The 19,182-nt window shown below is 39.2% G+C and overlaps 1 protein-coding gene across 3 annotated transcripts in view; it reads left to right on the top strand.

Annotated features, from left to right (window-relative positions):
- The first annotated feature begins 252 nt into the window (after positions 1–252).
- Positions 253–19,182, top strand: part of LOC128650345 (histone-lysine N-methyltransferase NSD2) — a 448,512-nt gene continuing 429,582 nt past the window's right edge. For 2 of the 3 annotated variants that reach the window (XM_053704217.1, XM_053704218.1), the window contains exon 1: positions 312–342. The gene's annotated coding sequence lies outside the window, so the exon portion shown is untranslated. Of the gene's footprint in view, positions 343–19,182 lie in introns of all 3 variants that reach the window. The other variant, XM_053704216.1, reaches the window with a different exon arrangement.

Raw genomic sequence — 19,182 nt, 5'->3', positions numbered from 1 at the left:
CAAATCTTAGGAAAATAGCATATTTTGTTGTTGTTGTATAGAGTATCTGTAACGGACACTGGCTCTGCTATCTATCTCCTGCCCATATGCCAGGCAGCTACGTAACATAACTTACGATATATTTGAAATAACCGGTTGACTAACAGGCTTCAGCCCGCTCAGCCAATCAGTTCCCTGGCATTTTCCCGCGGGCAGCTGAGAGGAGAAGGCGTTCTCCGATTCTAGTGAGGCGTGTCCTTGTGGAAAGGAGGAGGAGCCTGGCTTACTGTGTGCCTCTGTCTCCATTGATTGCCAGCCAGGAGCAGCTTTACTCCAGCGCGCACTTTACGATGCGACGATCAGGTCACTTATCCTTTATGTTTCCCACCACTAACTTAATATGTGTTTGTAATATTTTTATTGTCGCCACGGTCAGGCCGCACTGTCTCAGTGTCTCCCTTCCTCGGCGGCTGCATGTTAAAGAAGGAGGAGGGGAGGAGAGATGTGGGCGGCTTGGGCCTGAAACTTGGCGGGATCAGCTCTCTACGTATGGGCTTCTCACTGATCAATAACTGCTCTCTCTCCTCTCTGGGTTATTGATAATGTTATTACGCATAGTTTAGGGATGGGGTATTTTTTTGGCGGGGGCTGTATATTTTGCATGTGAAATATATATCGGGTTAAGCTTCAACATCTTTATATTTAGCCTTTTTACAATATTTTTATTTGCATATGTTGTATATTCATTTTAGGTTTTGAAACGCGAGTGTATTGTAATGAGCATATTCTACCATTATGTACAGTATAACAGTACATTTCAAGTCTATAATGGTATCAAATACCACTCTTTGTATTTTGGTTCTCTCTGGATTTTTTTTTTTTTTTAATTAAAAACTCTACTGAATAATACTTGTCTGTGTAGATAGTTTTACTAAATAAACATGCACATCTGTGAACACAGGGTAATAATTGTCTGAGGTGGGTGGCAAATATACACTTCAATCCAAGAGGTTACAGAATCCTTTTGAGTATCATGAATTGTCACTGCTACCCATTATCACTAGATAACCTGTCTCAGTACATTGGGGGCATGTGATAAGGGAATGCTATGAACTTAATTTTTAAGTTATGAATGATTTAGGACAAATTTTGGGGTGTTGTGTGGATTTGGGATATATATATATATATATATATATATATATACTGTATATATATATATTCTCAAACACAAAGCTGCTGTTTCTCTTTTGCTATTTATATTTTCCTTTTATTTTGATTTTAAGATATGTTGTATCGCATCTGTTTCCCTTTTTTAGATGTCATTTTGGCAGTGTCTATAGAGGACGCCATGTTACTTTACTTATTCATCAGTCCTGCAGTTACTGTTCATTGGTTTATGAGTATAACATTGTCAGTGAAGACGTGATCATAACGCTCTAATTGTGATTAGTTAAGAACAGCAGTGGTGTAGCTAACCGCTTACTAGTTCTGTATAACAAGCTGTTCACTTATTCTTTCCTTCACACAGATGTGTGTGTATATAAAAAAAAATAATCAGTTCTGTTGTCTGGATGTGTGTGTTTGGAAGTTAAAAAGCTGCAGAAAGAGGCTGTTTTGCAGGCACCTGCACATAGATGACTGTTAGTATCGATTTGTGACTAGTTGTAATAATTTGGCCTTTTGATTTGTATTTTCTGCATTGTTTGACAGCAAGTATTTCACTTCAAGTTGAAGGTATACAGTGCTGCTTAATTTCTCACATAAATGTATCATTGTGTTTGTGAAAAAATACAAGAGATCAGCTGAGACATCCTAGTCCTGGGCTTCATAAATCTATGTATCAATGCTGCTAAGAATCCCAGTTCTGGCTTTTTGGGATTTTTCTACATAACTATTGGTTAAAACATAATTGTACATTTTCCCGTTTATTTTTTTTTTTTAGATGCACAAGCCTAATAATTCATAATTCACAACAGTAGTATTCATTATCAAATTGGTAACCTAAATCAGGAAACGCCCCATACAGGAGATGCCAGTAGTAATAGTAATTTGTTTTGAATTTGAATATTTTTATAGATGGGGAAAATTAACAGATTTTTTTTTTTTTAAATTATGCAAAAAAACATATGTATCAAAATAAAATATACTGTACACAAATACAAAGTATATGCAGGATTATCTGATTAAATGGTGGCTTGCTTCTTAACGTGTGAGGGCCACTAATCAATGTTTCTGAATCCTTAAAGGGACAGTATACAATTTTCATATAACTTCATGTAATATACATTACTACAAAGAAGAATATGCACGGATGCTGATTTAAAAAACAAAAACAAAAAAAACCTTTTAAAAACTTACTTAGAAGCTTCCAGTTTAGCACTGTTGACATTTGGCTAGGACAACCACGGAAAGGAGCTAGAAAAACAAGAGCAGGCACATGTATGCTCCAATGAGCCTACCTAGTCTTCAACAAAGTATACCAGGAGAACAAAGCAAATTTATTAGAACTAAAATGGGAAGTTGTTTAAAATGGCATCCTCTATCTGAATCATGAAACTTTGACTTTGCTGTCTCTTTAAGAGCCACACATTGGGCTCGATTTACCAAAGCTGAGGCCGACAGGGGCGCGTATACGCCATAATTTATCAAGCAGCGGTCACCAGACCGCTGCTTCCCTAAGCTCTTCGCCACCTCTAAGGTGGCGAAATTCAATCACAGCGGTAGAGTCCGACCGAGGAGATTGACAGCTCCTGCCTGTGCGTGATTGGCTGTGCGCGGGCGGGGGGTGGGATTGTGCTCGTGTGCCTCAGCGCTCGCCTGTGGTGGGGCGAATTTACCCGCGGGTAATCACCATTGCACATGAGCGCAATCCCGCCTCCTGCCTGCGCACAGCCAATCGCGCACATGCAGGAGCTGTCAATCTCCTCAGTCGGACTCGACTTAGGGAAGCAGCGGTCTGGTGACCGCTGCTTGATAAATTACGGGGAGCAAGTTCTTGTGAGAACTTGCAGCCGTAGGGGCTTGATAAACCGAGCCCATTGTGTGTGTTCAATAGCCATCAATTTATATTTTGAAATAATAAAAAAAAGTACTCTATCTGCTTTTATCCATTCCAGAGGGGTCTATTGAGTTTTAATAAAAAAAGAAAAAGGAAAGTGGTTAAATGCGCACCAATATAAAAAGCATAAATCTTTACTACAAAAATAAAAAAACCATCAAAGATTCAGTCACATGGTCTAACGCTTTTCGGCTTTGCATACTGACGTAATCACAGACCTTCTCTTGAGTTGTACCGGCTTCTTCACCCACAAGAAGTCACCAAAGAACACATTTTCAGTAACACTTTTCACAGGGCCACAAAAACTGATTTGCATTTTTTTTTTTTTTTTATGTGGCCATTCCTGCTCTAAATCATTAGAGCAAGGCTCGACTAACCCAGGTGCCACTGGTGCCTTAAATTTAGGCCCTGGCACCATGGTTTTGGTCTAAAAACACATGTAGTTTCCCCCTCTAAGTCCTGCCAGCTGCACCTAAAATTGAGTGGTGCGGCTGGATTCTTAGGCCACACGGTGGTAAGGGACATGGCAGTGACTTAAAGGGACAGTATACATCAATTTTCATATAACTGCATGTAATAGATTCTCTCATAAAGAATATGCACAGACACTAAACCTAAAATCCAGTGTAAAACCTTAAAGCTCCCAGTTTAGCACTGTTGAGGCATTCAGGGACACCCACTGAAAGGGTCTGGGTAAACAAAAAGAGCAGACATTCCCCCCCCCCCTTCCCTGCATATGAAAAGACAGATAACAGAAACAAGAGCCTGCAGGAGTCTGTAAAAGTGTGTATTTATCTGACACTTTAGGACTTGGTTAGGTTCTGAAAATCAGCACAATGTTCTAAAAAAAAAAAAGGTGAAATAGGAAAGAAAAGATAGGCAAGAACAGATCACTCACAGGGAAACTGTATAAGTTTCTATCAAAGGGAACATATGAATAAAGCAGGAAGAGATGCCCAGAAGTGTAAATGCATTAAAACTCCACTTTTATTGGGTACATTAAGAATAACAAGTGAAAGTATATAAGACTTAGATTAAAAAAACATAAGTGAGTGAGAACTAGCAAACCTATATATGTATATAATAATACAATCAGAATATGATGTGTGACAAACCAATAAGTAAGAAGGTTAATAAACCTGCACAATTAAATACAATGCATAGGATATTATCACTGAGAAACTGACCAACTAAAAGGCTGGAAGGATTAAAAAAAATAAATAAAAAAAACAATTTGAACAGCTTAGCACCCAGGTGGGAAAGTGCTTAGCACTCAAAGGGTTCATATAAAACAATTTTATAGTGTACGTCCCTTTTAAGCTAAGTCACCAAGACTGAGCTACTTATCCCCCCCCTTCTTTCAAAATCTTTATCCTCCAACTTTATTACTGTTAATATCATTACCCCCCACCCCGCATGCCCAATGTCTAGGGGTCACACTTTACCCAGATATTTCTTTCACTTCTCACATCCAGTCTTCGGACAATTCCTGCAGTTTCCACCTTTTAACCCCTTAATGACCATAGCACTTTAACATTTTCTGTCCGTTTGGGACCAATGCTATTTTTACATTTTTGCGGTGTTTGTGTTTAGCTGTAATTTTCCTCTTACTCATTTACTGTACCCACACATATTATATACCGTATTTCTCGCCATTCAATGGACGTGTGTGTATAAAAGTATCCCTGATGCCACCATTTCACCACCAAATGCGATTAAATAAAAAAATAAATTGTTCACTTTATCACAAATTTTTTTCAACAAACTTTAGGTTTCTCACTGAAATTATTTACAAACAACTTATGCAATTATGGCATAAATGGTTGTTAATGCTTCTCTGGGATCCCCTTTGTTCATAAATAGCAGACATATATGGTTTTGGTTTGCTTTTTGTTAATTTGAAGGCCGCTAAATGCAGCTGCGCATCGCACGTGTATTATGGCTAGCAGTGAAGGGGTTAATTAGGTAGTTTGTAGGGAGCTTGCAGGGTTAATTTTAGCTTTAGTGTAGAGATCAGCTTCCCACCTGACACATCACACCCCCTGATCCCTCCCAAACATCTCCCTTCCCTCCCCCACTCCACAATTGTCCCGCCATCTTAAGTACTGGCAGAAAGTCTGCCAGTACTAAAATAAAAGGTATCTTTGATTTTTTTTTTTTATTTTTTAGCATATTTACATATGCTGCTGTGAAGGATTCCCCCCAAAAAAACAGCTCTCTAACCCTCCCCCTCTGCCATATTGGGGGCCATCTTGGGTACTGGCAGCTGTCTGCCAGTACCCAGTTTGCAAAAAACAATGTGTTTGTGTTTTTCTTTTTTTTTTCTGTAGTGTAGCTTCCCCTGCCTGATCGTTTTTATAAGATCTATTCCCCCCCCCCTTTCCTACTTTTAACCCAAGTTTTTCTGTAGTGTAGCGGTTCCCGCCCGCTTTCCCGCCCCTCCACATCACAAGGCCCAAAGATGGCCGCCACCCACCTCCCACACCGGCTCCCACCCACCAACGATACCGGTTATGGCTCTCTCTGCATCGGATGGCTGAAAAGGGTTATTGCAGGATGCCTCTATCGAGGCATCGCTGCAATAACTGGAAAGCAGCTGGAAGCGAGCAGGATCGCTTCCAGCTGCTTTCTAGACTGAGGACGTGCAGGGTACATCCTCAGGCGTTAACTGTCTTCCTTTTTTTTTTTTTTTTTTTTTGTGCACGTCCTCAGTCATTAAGGGGTTAAAAAACATCTCCAGAATTCGCCCCTTCCTCACACAAGTCACAACTAAGATTTTAATTTGCTGATTATTTCCCACCTTGACTATTGCAACTCGACCCTCCTTTGGTCTTCCTAGCAGCTGTCTATCTCCTTTTTTACAATCCATAATTGCCTACGAGCCCTGCTTTGTAGATCACCATTATGAGAGCTTATTTACAACAGTGCAACTATTGGCAAGGCTCTGTACCCTTTTGTCTCCAATAAATGCTACCTTGCATATTAAACCTTGTTGATAGCGCTGCAGAATCTGTTGGCACTCTAAAGATACTTTTATCAGTTATTTGTAAATGGAACTAAATGTTACCACTCATTTACTTTCTGTAGCAAATTCCACATAAGTTCCTTAAGTAAGGTCTGCTTAAAAAGGTGCATCATACCCTCCTAACAAATAACAATGTTTCATACGGATCATGATTTACTAAAATAACATTTTACTTAAAGGACCAGTGAACTTTAATTTATTTGATAATGTTTTAACAGTCAATACTTAAAATAGCCAATCGCGTTGACCTAAAAATTTTGCAAAAATGCATAATTCTCTAAATTAAACTTTTATTTTTTAATTTTATGTTCAAAGCAGCCTGACATCCCTGTGCTATATACAATGACCCATTTGCATAATTTTTTTATGCTGCTTGCTTCCCGTTATATGCGCACTCATTGTCTACAATGCATGTTCATCATCCACGGCTTTAATATTTTTCTGAAGCGCTGGTCACCCAAGTAAAAAGGAAGTGTTTAGCTTCTAAAATATGTTTTTTACTTTATTTGTACTTATATCTATGGTGGTTATGCTGCAAATTGAGCGCTTCTTAGGACATGTACAAGTTAAAATGCCCTGAAAAATCTCTCAATGACGGGTAATAAAGCATTCTGCGCATGCCCATGCACTCGTTTATGAGCATAGCAGATGTGGCCCTTTGTGATAAAATATTAATAATTTATTCATTGATGTTTTAATTACTTTGTATTTATATTAAAAGTTCTCAATATACATCAATTTGATGTGAACTTTTTTTTATTTTTTTTTATTTTGAGATTACTGTTCCTTTTAAAGCAAAAAAAAAAATTATATTGAATTCAATGCACAATTTGTTTGAATCCCCTAAAGTTCAGCTTTGCACAAGTATGTAATTTTGTCAGACGTTGCAGAAATGTAAATGTAAGCATTCTAAATTTGGGGTAGCCCACTATTATTCCTCAAATCGCATTCAAATAAATATTGGTGGCTATTTTTCATACTCTTTGTGAAAACTTTTTTTTTTTTTTTCTTCTTTCAAGTTGTCTAGCAAACTGCAGGGCTAGACAAACCCTGGTGCCAGGTAGCCACTGGTTTCCTGGTTTAATGCCCATAAGACACCTATTTATGCCTTGGCACCAGCTGCATCTAAAATTTAGTCTGGTGTGGCTGGGTCCTTTCTAGTCCTCTCAGCTGTGAATTACAAATACAACCTCCCAGTAAAGCTTCTTTCATGTTGATGTGACACGGTGGTGTGAGGAAGGGCGTATTTAGGCCTAGGCAAACAAGGCACTTGCCTAGAGCAGCAGATTTGTTAGAGGCAGCACTTTGAGTCTCCACACACACACCCTCACTGCACACATGCACTTGAATATTTCTTGGTAATGACAGTTAGTCCACGGATCATTTCTAATTACTATTGGGAATATTACTCCTGGCCAGCAGGAGGAGGCAAAGAGCACCACAGCAAAGCTGTTAAATATCACCTCCCTTCCCTCCAACCCCAGTCATTCTCTTTGCCTACGTTAAAAGCAAGGAGGTGGTAAAGTTTAGGTGTCTGAAAGAAGATTCTTCAATCAAGATTTTATTTTGAAGCAACGCAAGATTGTCTTGCTTCCTCCAGGGGGTTAGCTGTAGCCCATGTCAGTCTTTTCAGTAGAGCAGTGGTGACTTTTAAGAAGTTGGGAACTTGTGTGGTATAATCCTTACTGCATCTCCCAAATTGTTGCTGCCCTATCCGGAAAGCCTGATTATGATCATTCAGCCTTTAACTATTTTTCCCACAGGTCCATGTGAGGGAGAGGACCTCTCATACCATGTGAGCTGCCATGCTGCCGGGCAGATTGTTCTTCAGGTAAGTGCCTAATTTTATTTCTTATGAAGAATGTGGCACTTTTTTTTTTTTTTCCAGTTTAAACTGGTTTTGGGACACTAACAATCCTATTTGGGGTTAGTAGGATTTTAGTAGGCAGTGTGTGCAGGCACTGGGGACGGATAATCTTTGGAGAGAGGCTCAGATTTATTTTATTGTTCCAGCTCTGAAGGCTCAGATATGGTTTTCTGGTTTCATTCCGGACTTTGTGGGACAGAGTTGGTTTGTTTATTACTACAGAGCAACTGCTGGCATTGATAATGGCGGCCGGCTTCTTTTTAGTTAGGTTACGCGGCGCTCACGAATAGGAAGGGCGGGCTTCTGAGGCGGCAATTTAGTGTTGCTGTGCGCCTGTTGCGGTCTGGAGTGTGTTGCTGAGTTATATCGTAGCCGTTTTTGAACAGTTAGACTTGAGTCCGGATCGTAGTTGAGTAATCCGGTTCACAGGAGGACAGGTAGGCACCTCAGCAAGGAGTGCTGAGGTGAGGAGGCTGTCTGAGGGTTATATTAAACTGCTGTTTTTGCGGTAGTCAAAGAATAAAGGAAATTTCTTTCTCTTTTAAAATTTAAAGTGACAGTAACTTTTTGGTATTTTTTTAAACTTAAAGTGAAGGTAAACTTACCTGGTCTTTAATCTACAATATCATTCTTTGTGCCAAAATAATATGAGTTTCATTCATCAATATTTTCCAATTTTTGTGTAAAATAAGTTATTGCCGTAATAAATTGATTTTTTATGCTGCCCGAATTCAACCCGTTAAAAAAAAAAAAAAAAAAAAAAAACTATCTTGGTCACGTTTTCTAACTAGCCAACTGAAAATCTGGCCGTTAGGCGGCCGTCAATGTGCGTCATCTGCCTCCATCTTATTCTGCGCATGCGCTAATATTTTATTCTGAGCGTGCTCCCGTTTCGCGCATGCGCAGTCAATTTATTTTGAACCACCGCAAAACAACATTGGCTTTTACGGACGGCTCTTTCGCGCATAACATAGTACTGAATGAATAGATTTTAGCTATTCATTGAGTATTATGTTTCTAAATCATGCACATTGTAGACTGGTTTCGCTAGGAAGCGCATGCGCAGTAGACTTTGAGCGTGCTAATCGCGCATGCACATTTCAAAGGATCATTGTGAACGGGCTTTTGAGATACGTATAGAGCGGGTGGGACCGCTCTATACGTCACAGCACAGAAACATAGGAAGTAGAGGTTGGGAGGAGTTATCATGGAAATGGTAGGAATATCTATCTATCATCTATCTATGTATCATTCATCTATCTATCTATCTATCATCTATCTATCATCTATCTATCATCTATCTATCATCTATCTATCATCTATCTATCTCTAAAAAATAAACTTAGCGATTATATTATTCTATTGATAAAGAATGCATTGATGTATTGTAATACAAAAAACTTTACCTTCACTTTAAAGGGACATGCCACCCACATTTTTTCTTTTATGATTTAGAAAGAGAATGCAATTTTAAACATCTTTCTAATTTTACTTATATTATCTAATTTGTTTTATTCTCTTGAGATTCTTTGATGAAAAGCATATCTAGATATGCTCACTAGCTGCTGATTGGTTGCTGCACATAGAAGCATCGTGTGATTGGCTCACCATGTGCATTGCTTTTTCTTCAACTAAGGATATTTAAAAAATGAAGCAAAATAAATAATGGAAGTAAATTGTAATGTTGTTTAAATTTCTATTCTCTATCTGAATCATGAAAGAAAGATTTTGGGTTTAGTGGCCCTTTAAAGCCGAGTTTATTTTGCTTATAAATTGAGTAAAGATGGATCAAGAGGCCCTGCAAAAGGTTACATGTTGCTTGTGTTTTGATTCTAATGTGGAACCCCCAATGCCATTTTGTCCCTCATGTATTGAAAGAATATTACACAATAGACTTTTTTTTTTTAAATCTGAGCCATCATTAGCTAAGGTGAATGCTGTTCAGGGGTCCCCTGTTCAAGATATGCCGCAACTCTCTCCTCAAATGTCCCAAACATTATCGTCCACACATGCAGTGCCCTGCGTTTTCTCACACTCCGTGCTATTTTCAGGGCTCTTTAGGCTTGGCCTCTATTAAAGAAAGAATCATTCATTCGTTTTCAGACAGACAATATCACAACTGTGGCATATGTCAATCATCAGGGTGGGACTCAGTCCTTTAACGATGAAAGAAGTATTTTGAATACTTTCTTGGGCGGAATCCAACTCCTGTTTAATTTTTGCGATACATATCCCAGGTGTAGACAATTGGGAAGCAGATTATCTCAGTCGTCAGTCTTTACATCCAGGGGAGTGGACTCTCCGTCCAGATGTATTTTGTCAGATTGTACAGATGTGGGGTCTTCCCGAAAATAGATCCGATGGCTTCCCATCTAAACAAGAAGCTTCCCAGATACCTTTTCAGGTCCAGGGATCCTCAAGCGGAAATGGTGGATGCGTTAGGTTGGTAAAACCAAGGAACTGCTTACATTTTTTTCCTGCCTCTAGTCCTTCTTTCAAGAGTGATCTCCAAGATCATAATGGATCATTTGCATGTGTTTCTGATTGCACCAGCATGGCCTCACAGGGTTTGGTATGCGGATCTTGTCTGGATGTCCATTTGCCAACCTTGGCCACTTCCTTTAAGGCCAGACCTTCTGTCTTAAGGGCCGTTTTTTCCATCAGGATCTTAAAACGCTAAATTTTAAGGTATGCAAATTGAACGCTTAGTCATAGAGGTTTCTCTGACTCGGTGATTAAAGGGATAGTAAACACCATAATTGTTGTTGTTGTTGTTTAAAAAGATAGATAATCCTTTTATTACCCATTCCCCAGTTTTGCATAACCAACACAGTTAAAATATACTTTTTACCTCTGATTACCTTGTATCAAAGCTTCTGCAAACTTTCCCCTTATTTCAGTTCTTTTGACAGACTTGCATTTTTAGCCACAGTGCTGACTCCTAGGAGCTTCACGTGCCTGAGCTCAATGTTATCTATGTGAAACACATGAACTAACACACTCTAGTGGTGAAAAACTGTCAAAATGCTTTCAGATTAGAGGCGGCCTTCAAGGTCTAAGAAATTAGCATTTGAATCTCCTAGGTTTAGCTTTCAACTAAGAATACCAAGAGAACAAAGCAAAATTGGTAATAAAAATAAATTGGAAAGTTGTTTAAAATGACATGCCCTATTTAAATCCATTTTTTTTTTTTTTTTAACTTTACTGTCCCTTTTAATACTATGCTACAGGCTCGTAAGTCTGTTTCAAGAAAGGTTTTCCAAGCCCGATTAAATCTATTTCATGGTGTTTTTCTCATAAATTCTCTTGGCATTCTTTTAGAATTCCTAGAATTTTACAGTTTCTTTAGGATGGTTTGGATAAAGGTTTGTCTGCAAGTACTTTGAAGGGACAAATCTTTGCTCTTTCTGTTTTATTTCCTAGAAAGATTGCTAAACTTCCTGATATTCACGGTTTTGTTCAGTCTTTGGTTCGTATCAAGCCTGTTGTTAAATCAATCTCTCCTCCTTGGAGTCTTAAAGGGACTGTAAACCTTGAACTTTTTTTACATTAAACTTAAGATATATATTTTGCTAGAATTTGCAGTCCTACCATGCAGAGCAAAAGCGCAGTGGAAGCGTTTAAAAACGATATCTTATACGTACCCAAAAATGCATCTTCTGTCCGCCTACGAATTAAAAACTTTTTTTCAATACTTACCGTCATTGCTCCAACAGCCGAGTGACCGTCTCAAAGTTTGACAGCGCGTGTTCCCTATCCACTTGCGCATGCGTATTAAACTGTCTTCAGCCTTATACACAGAATCTCAATGCTTCGTCGTACATAGTTTCTGTGTGTCTGAATGAGCGGTGAGTCACTCCTATAGACAAACGAGCAACTCAAAAAGTATTTAGTAAAAGTGGCATTATTTTTAATATTGTCTATTATACTTTAAGCAATATTTAAAGTATTATTAACCCCTTTTTTTCTATAGTACATGTTCTTTATATTTATACTAATTATTTTTTTATACTATATTATTTATATTTGCTCGTTTTGGTCTAAAGGGGGCAATATTATTGATCGTTTGTGATTACTTGGCGTATAAACAGTACATCGCAATGCGGTAAGCATCGAGATCCACTGCTTATATTGTGAAGCTCAGTGGTGGCAGTGCGCATGCGCAAATTAAGTGTAAATGCGTGCTCCGGGTCAGAAAAGGGGCGTGAGGAATGTAAGGCTTGACATAACGGCCCTGCAGCACTGTCAATGAAAAAAAATATCTCTGGCTGCATGGGCGGATAGTGCATTGACAAACAAGGTACTTTATACAAATGATTATAACTCGCTTCCGTAGTGCTTATACTCTGCAAAATGACCTAAAAATATTTAACATATAATCACTAACATGATTAATGTCATTCGATGGTTAAGGTTTACAGTCCCTTTAATTTGGTTTTGAAGGCTTTACAGGCTCCTCCTTTTGAGCCTATGCATTCTTTGGATATTAAACTACTTTCTTGGAAAGTTTTGTTTCTTTTGGCTATCTCTTCAGCTAGAAGTGTTTCTGAATTGTCTACTCTCTCTTGGGAGTCTCCTTTTCTGATTTTTTTTTTTTTTTTTTTTTTTTTTTTTCCATCACGATAAGGCTGTTTTGCGGACTTTGTTTAAATTTTTTTCCTAAGGTTGTGAATTCTCACATTAGTAGGGAAATTATTCCTTCCTTGTGTGCTAATCATAAGAATACTCTTGAAAGATCTTTATATTTTTTGGATGTCGTAAGAGCTTTGAAATATTATGTCTAAGCTACTAAAGATTTCAAGAAGACTTCTAGTCTATTTGTGTTTTTTTTTCTGGTCCTAGGAAAGGTCAGAAAGCCTCTGCCATTTCCTTGACATCTTGGTTAAAACTTTTGATTCACAGTGCTTATTTGGAGTAGGGACAGTCTCTGCATCCGAGAACTACAGCTTATTCTACTAGATCAGTCGCCACTTCTTGGGCTTTTAAGAATGAAGCTTCGGTTGATCAGATTTGCAAAGCAGCAACTTGGTCTTTTGCATACATTTACTAAATTTTACCATTTTGATGTATTTGCTTCTTCTGAAGCAGTCTTTGGTAGAAAAGTTCTTCAGGCAGCTGTCTCGGTTTGATTCTTCTGCTTAGGATATTTTTTTTTTTTCTTTTCCTTGAAATTTGAGAGACTTATTTTTTTTTTTTTTTTTTTTTTGTAGATTTAATTTTTAAAGCAGAAAGAGCTGTTATTATTTATCCCTCCCTCTCTAGTGACTCTTCTGTGGACTTCCACATCTTGGGTATTTCTATCCCATATGTCACTAGCTCATGGACTCTTGCCAATTACATGAAAGAAAACATAATTTATGTAAGAACTTACTTGACAAATTAATTTCTTTCATATTGGCATGAGGCCCACCCTTCTGGTGGTTATGATTTTGTATATAATTTTTTTTTTTTGTATGCTTTTTACTCCTTATTTTATTACCACACTACTTGGCTATTCGTTAAACTGAATTGTGGGTGTGGTGAGGGGTGTATTTATAGGCATTTTGAGGTTTGGGAAACTTGCCCCTCCTGGTAGGATTCTATATCCCATATGTCACTAGCTCATGGACTCTTGCCAATATGAAAGAAATTAAATTCATTTATCAGGTAAGTTCTTACGTAATTTTTTTTTTTTTTTTCTCCCTATCTGGTCCCTGAAGGTTCTATCAGCATTGGGGACACTATCAGGGAAGCCTCGGATTCTTTAAAGCTCTCTGGCAGCTCTAAGGGCAATTTCGGGGGCACTTATAAAAATTAGGTTTATTGCCCTTTAAGAAGACTGGCATTTGTTTAGTGCAATATGAGGTTTGATAAGAGGAGGCTTTGGTTAGGCTTGGGACCAATGTTTACCCCAATCTGTTCATTGTCCAGAGGGATTTACAATCTTGTCCTGAATTTAACATCCCTAGACATATTGCTCAGGGTTACCATAATGTTTACTTCCCTTAATCCAAAGGGTCAGTTTATGGCTGCTATTGACCTCAATGATTCTTATCTGCACATCCCTACAAACAGGGATTACTTTCAGTTCCTCAGTTTTGTATATCTGCAAAACTCTGCCAGTTTCACACTCTGTGTGAAATAGTCTTGCTGATGATTAGAATCTAAACATCTCAGTTGCTCCCCATCTGGCTGATGATCTAGTGCAAGCTTATTTGTCAATAGCTATTGCTTATATTTTTAAAATCCTGTCTTCATTCAAGACAATAGTTTGAGTATCATTGTACCTAACCTCCTCATATCCTGCTATAATAGTAGCATTTACAGGAGTCATAATAGACTCAATCCTTATGCATCTAGAAACTGACAGAACTTGGCAAACTATGGATCTGAGGGCGTGTCTCTCCCTACTATGAGTTACATTCCATTGGTAGCTTAGTGTATGGAGCTGGTGGGTCTTATGTTAGCTGCTTCAGTCAGTTTCTTTTGCTCCCACTTCACTGGAGAACCTTTTTGTTTTTAATGGCTTTGCTACCTCTGTATGCCCAATGTAGATAATTCTTTGACCACTGACTGTGTCCTCAAAGATTGACTGATGGAGAAATCCAAAGCAGTCTGTCTTTTGTCCCTTAGGACATCCTTCCCTTTGTCAGTCTTCGTCGATTGTGTCAGTGGACTCCAGTCTGGCGGGTGATCTGGGTTTCTCGAAGAGTGCAAGGAGTTTAGTATTTTCTAGAGGTAAAGTTACCAATCAATATTCTGAAACTTAAAGGGACAGTAAAGTCAAAACTAAACTTTCATGATTCATATAGCGTATGCAATTTTAAACAACTTTCCAATTTACATTTATCAAATTTGCTTTGTTCCCTTGGTGGTATTTTTGAAAAGCTAAACCTAGCTAGGCTCAAACTGATTTCTAAACAGTTGAAAACTGCCTCCTAGCTCAGAGCAGTTAGACTGTACTAGTTCACGTGTCATATAGATAACATTGTGCTCACTCCCGTGAAGTTATTTAAGAGTCTTCACTGACTACTCTGCGTGTCTGTCAAAGGCACTTGGATAAGAAGGCTGTCTGCAAAGGTGTAGATACAAGGTAATCACAGAGGTAAAAATCATATTAATATAACTGTGTTGGTTATGCAAAAACGGGGAATGGGTAATAAAGGGATTATCTATTTTTAAATAAGAACATTTTTGGTGTAGACTGTCCCTTTAAAGCTATCTTTGGGCTTTTCAGCCCTGGCCCATATTGAAAGAGGAAAAGTTTGTTTCCAGTTGGGCATCATCTTGGCGGTGGCCTACATAAGTCATTTAGGGGGGGGGGAAGCGCAGTCCACTGGCCATGCAGTAAGTGTCTATTACTATATTGGAGAGAGAGAAATTACTGCTTAAGGCAAATCACATATCATGTGTGAACACCTGGGGCAGGTAGATAATCCTAGCAGTCGATCGGTCCATCAAGAGACTTGTCTCTCAATTAGGACAAATATTGATCGCTCAGTGATCAAAATGGGCTTACAGGACATAGAGCTGATGGCCTCTCACTTAAATCTCATGCATTCAAGCTATTGTACAAGATCAAAAGTCTTACTTATTAGTCACCTTGGTATGTCAATGGGACTTTCATCTAGCATACCCATTTCCCTTTTTTAATATATTTTTTTTCCCCCAAGAGTCATTTCTTGGCTCAAATATGAGTCTTCCGTAATATTTAATGCTCCAGCCTCGTGTTGCAGACATAGTACAGATGTCTTCTTGCTTTCAATGGCTTTTTCCTCTGAGACAAGACCTGCTGTCTCAATGTCCTCTTTCTATCAAGATCTCTAATGACGTGGAGTATGAACACCTAGTTTGGGAACATAGATTCCTTTGTTGCAGGCCAGAAAGCCTGTAACACAGGAGATTTATCACAAGATTGGGAGACATATATTTTGAGTGGTGTTCTTCCAGAAGGTTTTCTTGGTATACTTTTAAATTCCTAGAATCCTTCAATTTTCTCAGGATGGCCTTGACAAAGGTTTGTCTGCTAATTTTTAAATGGGCCAATTTCCGCATTCTTTGTTTAGGAAGTTGGCTAAACTTTCTAAGGTTCAGACTTTTGTTCAGGCGTTCGAATTAGGCTACTGATGTAATCTACATCTCCACCCTGGAATCCTTTTCTTGACCCATTGCATTCTATTGATATTGACTATTTATCTTGTTAAGTGTATCCAGTCCACGGATCATCCATTACTTGTGGGATATTCTCCTTCCCAACAGGAAGTTGCAAGAGGATCACCAACAGCAGAGCTGCTATATAGCTCCTCCCCTTACTGCCATATCCAGTCATTCTCTTGAAACTCTCAACATAGATGGACGTAGTAAGAGGAGAGTGGTGTATTATAGTTAGTTTTTTAACTTCAATCAAAAGTTTATTTTTAAATGGTACCGGAGTGTACTGTTTCATCTCAGGCAGCATTAGAAGAAGAATCTGCCTGTGATTTCTATGATCTTAGCAGAAGTAACTAAGATCCACTGCCGTTCTCACATATTCTGAGGAGTGACGTAACTTCAGAGGGGGAATGGCGTGCAGGTTTTCCTGCAATAAGGTATGTGCAGTTAACATATTTCTAGGGATGGAATTTGCTAGAAAAAATGCTGCTGATACCGGATTAATGTAAGTTAAGCCTTAAATGCAGTGATAGCGACTGGTATCAGGCTTATTAACAGAGATACATACTCTTTTATAAAAGTGCAATATAAAACGTTTGCTGGCATGTTTAATCGTTTTTATATATGCTTGGTGATGAAACTTATTGGGGCCTAGTTTTTTTCCCACATGGCTGGCTTGATTTTTGCCTAGATTCCTGAGGCTTTCCACTGTTGTAATATGAGTGGGAAGGGCCTATTTTAGTGCTTTTCTGTGCAGCTAAAAATACTGACAGACATTCAGCTTCCCTCTGCATGATACAGGACATCTCTGAAGGGCTCAAAAGGCTTCAAAGTCGTGTTTGAGGAGGGTAACAACCACAGTAGACTGTGGCAGTTGTTGTGACTGTGTTTAAAAAAAAACGTTTTTGTCATTTATTATTCTGTTTTTGTTAAGGGGTTAATCATCCATTTGCAAGTGGGTGCAATGCTCTGCTGACTTGTTACATACACTGTAAAAATTTTGTTAGTGTAACTGCCTTTTTTCACTGTTATTTCAAATTTTGTCAATTTGTTTCTCTTAAAGGCACAGTAACGTTTTTTTTATATTGCTTGTTAACTTGCTTTAAAGTGTTTTCCAAGCTTGCTAGTCTCATTGCTAGTCTGTACAAACATGTCTGAAACAGAGGATACTTGTTCATTATGTTTAAAAGCCATGGTGGAGCCCCATAGGAGAATGTGTACTAAATGTATTGATTTCACCTTAAACAGTAAAGATCAGTCTTTATCTATAAAATAATTATCACCAGAGGGTTCTGTCGAGGGGGAAGTTATGCCGACTAACTCTCCCCACGTGTCGGACCCTTCGCCTCCCGCTCAAGGGACGCATGCTAATATGGCGCCAAGTACATCAGGGAAGCCCATAGCGATTACTTTGCAGGACATGGCTGCAATCATGAATAATACCCTGTCAGAGGTATTATCCAGATTGCCTGAATTGAGAGGCAAGCGCGATAGCTCTGGGGTTAGACGAGATACAGAGCGCGTAGATGCTGTAAGAGCCATGTCTGATACTGCGTCACAATATGCAGAACCTGAGGACGGAAAGCTTCAGTCTGTGAGTGACGTCTCTGAATCGGGGAGACCTGATTCAGAGATTTCTAATTTTAAATTTAAGCTTGAGAACCTCCGTGTATTGCTTGGGGAGGTATTAGCTGCTCTGAATGACTGTGACACAATTGCAGTGCCAGAGAAATTGTGTAGGCTGGATAAATACCTATGCAGTGCTGGTGAGTACTGATGTTTTTCCAATACCTAAAAGGCTTACAGAAATTATTAGTAAGGAGTGGGATAGGCCCGGTGTGCCCTTTTCCCCACCTCCTATATTTAGAAAAATGTTTCCAATAGATGCCACTACACGGGACTTATGGCAGACTGTCCCTAAGGTGGAGGGAGCAGTTTCTACTTTAGCAAAGCGTACCACTATCCCGGTTGAGGACAGTTGTGCTTTTTCAGATCCAATGGATAAAAAATTGGAGGCTTACCTTAAGAAAATGTTTATTCAACAAGGTTTTATTTTACAGCCCCTTGCATGCATTGCGGCGGCATTCCGGTTTGAGGCCCTGGAAGAGCTCCATTGACTGAAATTGTTGACAAGCTTAGAACTCTTAAGCTAGCTAACTCATTTGTTTCTGATGCCATTGTTCATTTGACTAAACTAACGGCTAAGAATTCCGGATTTGCCATCCAGGCGCGTAGGGCGCTATGGCTCAAATCCTGGTCAGCTGATGTGACTTCAAAGTCTAAATTACTCAACATTCCTTTCAAGGGGCAGACCTTATTCGGGCCTGGTTTGAAAGAAATTATTGCTGACATTACTGGAGGTAAGGGTCATACCCTTCCTCAGGACAGGGCCAAATCAAAGGCCAAAGGCAGGTGCAGCATCAACTTCCTCTGCTTCAAAACAAGAGGGAACTTTTGCTCAATCTAAGCAGGCCTGGAAACCTAACCAGTCCTGGAACAAGGGCAAGCAGGCCAGAAAGCCTGCTGCTGCCTCTAAGACAGCATGAAGGAGCGGCCCCCTATCCGACAACGGATCTAGTAGGGGGCAGACTCTCTCTCTTCGCCCAGGCGTGGGCAAGAGATGTTCAGGATCCCTGGGCGTTGGAGATCATATCTCAGGGATATCTTCTGGACTTCAAAGCTTCTCCTCCACAAGGGAGATTTCACCTTTCAAGATTATCTGCAAACCAGATAAAGAAAGAGGCATTCCTAAGCTGCGTACAAGATCTCCTTGTAATGGGAGTGATCCATCCAGTTCCGCGGACGGAACAAGGACAGGGGTTTTATTCAAATCTGTTTCTGGTTCCCAAAAAAAGGGAACCTTCAGACCAATTTTGGATTTAAAGATCCTAAACAAATTCCTCAGAGTTCTGTCATTCAAGATGGAAACTATTCGAACCATTTTACCCATGATCCAAGAGGGTCAGTACATGACCACAGTGGACTTAAAGGATGCCTACCTTCACATTCCGATTCACAAGAATCATCATCCGTTCCTGAGGTTTGCCTTTCTAGACAGGCATTACCAATTTGTAGCTCTTCCATTCGGGTTGGCTACAGCCCCGAGAATTTTTACAAAGGTTC

Source organism: Bombina bombina, chromosome 2, assembly GCF_027579735.1.
Source record: "Bombina bombina isolate aBomBom1 chromosome 2, aBomBom1.pri, whole genome shotgun sequence".
NCBI lineage: Eukaryota > Metazoa > Chordata > Amphibia > Anura > Bombinatoridae > Bombina > Bombina bombina.
Note: the sequence above shows the minus strand (reverse complement) of the source record. Positions and strands in the feature narration are given on the sequence as shown.